Here is a 7,372-nt window from a genome sequence, read left to right on the forward strand (position 1 = left end):
TAAGCAGCTATCTCCTGGAAGTTTTCAGTCTTTTGAATATGTGGCTTTACAGCTGAAGGCCCCATCCAAAGTTGTGTTTCTTAATGTTTACAGGCCTCCCAAATACTGCACAGACTTTTTTAATGACCTCAGTGAACTGCTGTCTGTGATCTGTGTTGATTTTGACTGTGTAATTATTGTTGGGGATTTTAACATCCATGTGGACAACCCTCAGGACAAAGGGACTAAAGACCTGAGTAACACTCTGGGCAACTTTGGGCTGACTCAGCATGTAACAGAGGCCACACATAATAGAGGACACACTCTTGACCTACTGATCTCCAAGGGCCTGAGCATTTCAAAGGTTACTGTGTCTGATGTGGGCCTGTCTGATCATTACTGTGTTTTCTTTGAAAGTAAAATCTCAGCCCACACAAATATATCAACAACAGTGATCACAAAACGGTGTATAACTGAACACAGTAGTGCAATTTTTAACCAGGTCTTCCCATTAACACCTGACCTGTCCAAAGGTTCAGTCAATGAGCTCGTCAATAGCTTCAATGCTAAAATGTTAAATGTAATGGACACTATTGCTCCCATTAAGGTGAAGGTTATCTCTGGAAGGAAAAAGTCTCCATGGAGAAACTCCACACTGGTGAAAAAAGAAAAAAGAGAGTGTAGGAAAGCTGAGCGCAGATGGAGAAAAACAAACCTCCAGGTTCATTATGACATCTATAAAGAGAAACTTCACAATTATAATTTACAACTGAGGAGTGCAAGGAGGTCCTACTTCTCTGACATCATCACTAAAAACAGCCATAATGCTCGGGTCTTATTTTCTACAGTAGACAGGCTAACAAACCCTCCTGTGTCAGTGGCAGCTGAACTTCATTCAACCATGGCCTGCAATGACTTTGCCAAATTCTTCACAGAAAAAATCCAAAAAATTAGACAAGCAATTGGTACATCAACAGCAGATCCAGAATATGTACTGTGTCCACCGAAAAACTGTTTAAACACCATGAAACAGTTTCACCCTATTAACAGCAAAGACCTGGAGGACATCTTAGGTCAACTGAACTCCTCCTCTTGCTGTTTAGATGTCCTGCCAACAAGTTTTTTCAAAAAGGTCTCAAAGACTTTAGAGTCAGACCTGTTACAGATCGCCAACTTTTCTTTAATATCAGGCGTGTTTCCAGAACCACTAAAAACTGCTGTAATAAAACCTATACTGAAAAAGGACAATCTTGACAAGACACAAATGAACAACTACAGGCCGATCTCAAATCTCCCATTTTTAAGTAAGATCATTGAAAAAGCAGTTTCTCAACAGCTCAATTACTTCTTAAAACAGAATAACTGCTATGATGCCTTCCAGTCAGGTTTTAGACAGAATCACAGCACTGAAACTGCTCTGACCAAAGTGTTCAATGACATATGTCTGAATACAGACAGTGAAAAAATGTCAGTCTTAGTTTTACTGGATCTCAGTGCAGCATTTGATACAGTCGACCACAACATATTACTCAAACGACTGGAGAACTGGGCAGGTCTTTCAGGAACTGTACTAAACTGGTTCAAAACATACGTAGAAAACAGGAAATACTTTGTATCAATAGGTAACTTCACATCTGAGCAGACAAGTATCACATGTGGAGTTCCCCAAGGTTCCATCTTGGGACCCCTTCTGTTTAACATCTACATGCTCCCACTGGCACAGATTATAAACAACAACAAAATAAACTATCACAGCTATGCAGATGACACACAAATATATATCACAATGTCACCAGGAGACCGAGGCCCTGTACAGGCTCTTGGTAAATGCATTGAGGAAATCAATGACTGGTTGTGCCACAATTTTCTCCAGCTAAACAAAAACAAAACTGAGGTAATAGTCTTTGGCGCCAAAGAAAAACGATTACAGGTCACCAGAGAACTTCAATCTATACACCTAAAAACCACAAACCAGGCGAGAAATTTGGGTGTAGTGATGGATGCAGACCTAAACTTAGAAAAACACATTAAGACAATAACAAAGTCAGCTTACTATCACCTCAAGAATATTTCAAGGATAAAAGATCTGATGTCCCAACAGGACCTGGAAAAACTAGTCCATGCATTCATCTTTAGTAGGCTTGATTACTGTAACAGCATCTTTACAGGTCTACCTAAAAAATCAGTCAGACAACTACAGCTCATTCAGAACTCTGCTGCTCGAGTCCTCACTAAGACCAAAAAAGTGGACCACATCAGTCCAGCTCTGAGGTCCTTACACTGGCTGCCTGTCCGTCAGAGGATAGACTTTAAAGTTCTGATGCTGGCCTATAAAGCTCTGAATGGTTTAGGACCAAAATACATCAGTGACCTCCTGACCCAGTATGAACCTTCCAGATCCCTCAGGTCATCTGGATCCGGTCTTTTATCAGTTCCCAGAGTCAGAACCAGACACGGAGAAGCTGCATTCAGCTTTTATGCTCCTTATATCTGGAACAAACTCCCAGAAAGCCTCAGATCAGCTGAAACACTCAGTTTATTTAAATCCAGGTTGAAGACTCACCTATTCTCAGCTGCATTTGAATAAAGCACCAAATCCACACTTTTAAGCTTAAATTTCAAAACTTACACTAACTACTGATCTTATCTATTTCTGATTTTATCTGTTTTGATTTTATATACTGTTTTGTTTGTTTGTTAAGCTTAAATTTCAAAACTTACATTAACTACTGATTTTATCTACTGTTCTGATTTTATCTGTTTTGATTTTATATACTGTTTTGTTTGTTTGTTAAGCTTAAATTTCAAAACTTACATTAACTACTGATTTTATCTACTGTTCTGATTTTATCTGTTTTGATTTTATATACTGTTTTGTTTGTTTGTTTGTTTGTTTGTTTGTTAAGTGGGTTTAGAGCTCTGGGTAGCTCCCCAGCTGGGTCTAGACTGGGTCTAGAGAGTATTTTAAATTCAGGGAATTTAAAATAGAAAGTAGCTCGTCCACAGAAGGACTGGTAGCTCCCCTTACGATAAGGGTTCAGATCGCGCGAACAGGTGTGGGATTAGAGCTCTGGGTAGCTCCCCAACTGGGTCTAGACTGGGTCTAGAGAGTATTTTAAATTCAGGGAATTTAAAATAGAAAGTAGCTCGTCCACAGAACCACTGGTAGCTCCCCTTACGATAAGGGTTCAGATCGCGCGAACAGGTGTGAAATGTGTGTGTTTAGTTAGTTAGTTTGTTTGCTTGTTTTAATCAATTTTAAATCATGCTTTTTATTTGTTTTTGTTTCTAATGTCTCTGTAAAGCACTTTGAATCACCTTGTTGTTGAATTGTGCTATACAAATAAATTTGCCTTGCCTTGCCTTGCCTCCATACAGTGGGGCAAAAAAGTATTTAGTCAGCCACCGATTGTGCAAGTTCCCCCACTTAAAATGATGACAGAGGTCAGTAATTTGCACCAGAGGTACACTTCAACTGTGAGAGACAGAATGTGAAAAAAAAAAATCCATGAATCCACATGGTAGGATTTGTAAAGAATTTATTCGTAAATCAGGGTGGAAAATAAGTATTTGGTCACCTCAAACAAGGAAAATCTCTGGCTCTCACAGACCTGTAACGTCTTCTGTAAGAAGCTTTTCTGTCCCCCACTCGTTACCTGTATGAATGGCACCTGTTTGAACTCATCATCTGTATAAAAGACACCTGTCCACAGCCTCAAACAGTCAGACTCCAAACTCCGCCATGGCCAAGACCAAAGAGCTTTCGAAGGACACCAGGAAAAGTATTGTAGACCTGCACCAGACTGGGAAGAGTGAATCTACAATAGGCAAGCAGCTTGGTGTGAAAAAATCAACTGTGGGAGCAATCATCAGAAAATGGAAGACATACAAGACCACTGATAATCTCCCTCGATCTGGGGCTCCACGCAAGATCTCATCCCGTGGGGTCAAAATGATCACGAGAACGGTGAGCAAAGATCCCAGAACCACACGGGGGGACCTGGTGAATGACCTGCAGAGAGCTGGGACCAAAGTAACAAAGGTCACCATCAGTAACACACTACAACGGCAGGGAATCAAATCCCGCAGTGCCAGACGTGTTCCGCTGCTGAAGCCAGTGCATGTCCAGGCCCGTCTGAAGTTTGCCAGAGAGCACATGGATGATACAGCAGAGGATTGGGAGAATGTCATGTGGTCAGATGAAACCAAAGTAGAACTTTTTGGTATAAACTCAACTCGTCGTGTTTGGAGGAAGAAGAATACTGAGTTGCATCCCAAGAACACCATACCTACTGTGAAGCATGGGGGTGGAAACATCATGCTATGGGGCTGTTTTTCTGCCAAGGGGACAGGACGACTGATCCGTGTTAAGGACAGAATGAATGGGGCCATGTATCGTGAGATTTTGAGCCAAAACCTCCTTCCATCAGTGAGAACTTTGAAGATGAAACGAGGCTGGGTCTTCCAACATGACAATGATCCAAAACACACCGCCCGGGCAACAAAGGAGTGGCTCCGTAAGAAGCATTTGAAAGTCCTGGAGTGGCCTAGCCAGTCTCCAGACCTCAACCCCATAGAAAATCTGTGGTGGGAGTTGAAAGTCTGTGTTGCTCGGCGACAGCCCCAAAACATCACTGCTCTCGAGAAGATCTGCATGGAGGAATGGGCCAAAATACCAGCTACTGTGTGTGCAAACCTGGTAAAGACCTATAGTAAACGTTTGACCTCTGTTATTGCCAACAAACGTTATGTTACAAAGTATTGAGTTGTATTTTTGTTATTGACCAAATACTTATTTTCCACCCTGATTTACGAATAAATTCTTTACAAATCCTACCATGTGGATTCATGGATTTTTTTTTCACATTCTGTCTCTCACAGTTGAAGTGTACCTCTGGTGCAAATTACTGACCTCTGTCATCATTTTAAGTGGGGGAACTTGCACAATCGGTGGCTGACTAAATACTTTTTTGCCCCACTGTAATTCCTCTTCTACACCACTGCAATCGGGAAATATAAAATATTTAGGTATTAATGTTTCTCCCAAGCTTGCAGATCTAACTAAATTAAACCATATCCCACTTTTAAAGAAGGTAGAAGATGATCTGGCTAGATGGAAATGTCTACCCATATCACTCATGGGAAGGGTTGCCGCTATAAAAATGATGGTCTCACCAAAAATAAATTATTTATTCTCAATGATCCCAACTAAACCGCCACAAGATTGGTTCAGATCTCTAGATTCATGTATGTCCAAATTCCTTTGGAAAAATAAACCCTCACGTATAAGCTTAAAAACACTACAAAAGACCAAGGATAGAGGAGGATTAGAACTACCTAACTTTCAGCACTACTTCTTAGCCAACAGGCTTCAGTTTATCTCAGGATGGCTAAAACATACCCTCTTAGATGAACCTTGGCTAGATGTAGAACAAGCACTTTGCAATAATCTAGAGATCTCAGACCTACCATTTATCAGCTCAAACATCCAACGACGTGAATGCTTTAAAAGCATCAACATCAGCTCTTCTCTGACAGCATGGTGGGAGTTTCTAAAATTGACGGCGTCTTCATTAATCCCATGCAAACGTACACCTATCTGGAACAACCCTGACATATTACAAAACAATAATATGATAAACTTTTCAGATTGGAGTGGTAAAGGAAAAAATATTTAGAACATATACTAGAAGGAACAGAATTAATTTCATTTGACGGACTAGTTACACAATATGGGATCAACAAGAAAAGATTTTTAGAATATCAACAAATTAAATCCATAGTAAAAAAGAAATTTAAACCGGGTCAAGTTTAACTACAAACACCACCAAGTGTGGTTCAATTTCTTACTCTTAAAACCCCCCAAATTGATGGTTGTGTTGATCTGTGTGGGACTGGGGAGGGGGGGGGGGGGGGGGGGGGCGTTGTGGGTTTTCTTTTCATATATATGTGTGTTTATTTACTTAGGAAAATGAAGAAAGGTTGATTGTATTTTGGTAACTGCAAGTACTGTTGTTTTCTTTTTTCAATAAAAATATTAAAAAAAACAACAAAAAAACCCCAAATTACTATCCAAAATATACAGAATGCTTTCTAAAACAGATGAATCAACATCACTTCCTATTGCAAAATGGGAAGCGGATTTATCAGTTAACTTAGACCAAAACTTCTGGTCTCAGATTTGCTTAAAAACCTTTCATCTAATCAGAAATCCCAGTCTTCAATTAATTCAATACAAAATACTACATAGAGTGCACTATACAGGTCATCGGATGTTCAAGATGGGCTTTACGTCTACCAACAACTGCTCACACTGCCAAACCAATTCACCGGACAATTACATCCACGCTCTTTGGTTCTGTCCACCAGTTCAGAAGTTTTGAAGGCCCCTTCCACCCCACCTGTTTCTGTATGGCATGTTCAACTAGGCAGACTCGCTGCACTAGAACAACTCTCATACACAAGGTTATTATCGTTAACGAAAACTAACGAAATAACGAAAACTAGAAGTGAAAAAACATTTTCGTTAACGGAAATAAAAATAAAAACAAAAAAAGGAAAACTAACTAAAACTGTAATGAGTGTTCACAAAACTAACTAAAATTAACTGAATTTATAGCAAAAATGTGTTTAGTTTCATTGATGTGTGCGTGTCATACAATAGTCAAGGGTGAAAATGAAGTTTAGTTTCCAGATTTTTTCTTGCTGTCTCATTATGCCAGCAGGTGGCCAGTACGTTAGTCAAGTCGTCTGTGTTGCTGCTCCGTCCACGCGCAGAATCATGTCAGGAAAAGTCGGGAGAACGCGCCAGAGTCCAATTTGGGATTACTTTGAATATGACTGTGTTTTGGATAAAGCAAGTGTCTTGTAGTGGAAAGAGACTAATTATGAGGGACATTTCTAAAGGGAAAAAATCCCACAAACCTTAAAGCGCAGTTGAAAAGCTCACACAAGAAGGCTAACCTAGCTTACCTTGAGAAGGGAGCACACTCAACCCTCATTCCCAGAAAACAGAAGCTAACCCCAGGCAAGGCAGCGTGATGCATCCCGGGACAACAGGACGGGGATATCTACATAACTGTGTGAGTCAATTGCCTTAAAAAAGTTTATCAATTCACTTGAACCAAAATTACGAACACCCGGTGCTGCAAGAGTTAATAGTCTCATTGGGGCCAAGATATAAAATTTAAAGTTGCCTGGTATCAATGGTTGTTCATCTGCCGTTATTTATTTATTTATTTATTTATTTAAAGAACCCACAGTGTTGGGAAGGTTACTTTTAAAATGTATTCCACTACAGATTACAGAATACATGCCCCAAAATGTATTTTGTAACGTATTCCGTTACGTTGCTCAATGAGAGTAACGTATTCTGAATACTTTGGATTACTTA

The sequence above is a fragment of the Maylandia zebra genome, linkage group LG13 (genome assembly GCF_041146795.1).
Source record: "Maylandia zebra isolate NMK-2024a linkage group LG13, Mzebra_GT3a, whole genome shotgun sequence".
NCBI classification, from domain to species: Eukaryota; Metazoa; Chordata; class Actinopteri; order Cichliformes; family Cichlidae; genus Maylandia; species Maylandia zebra.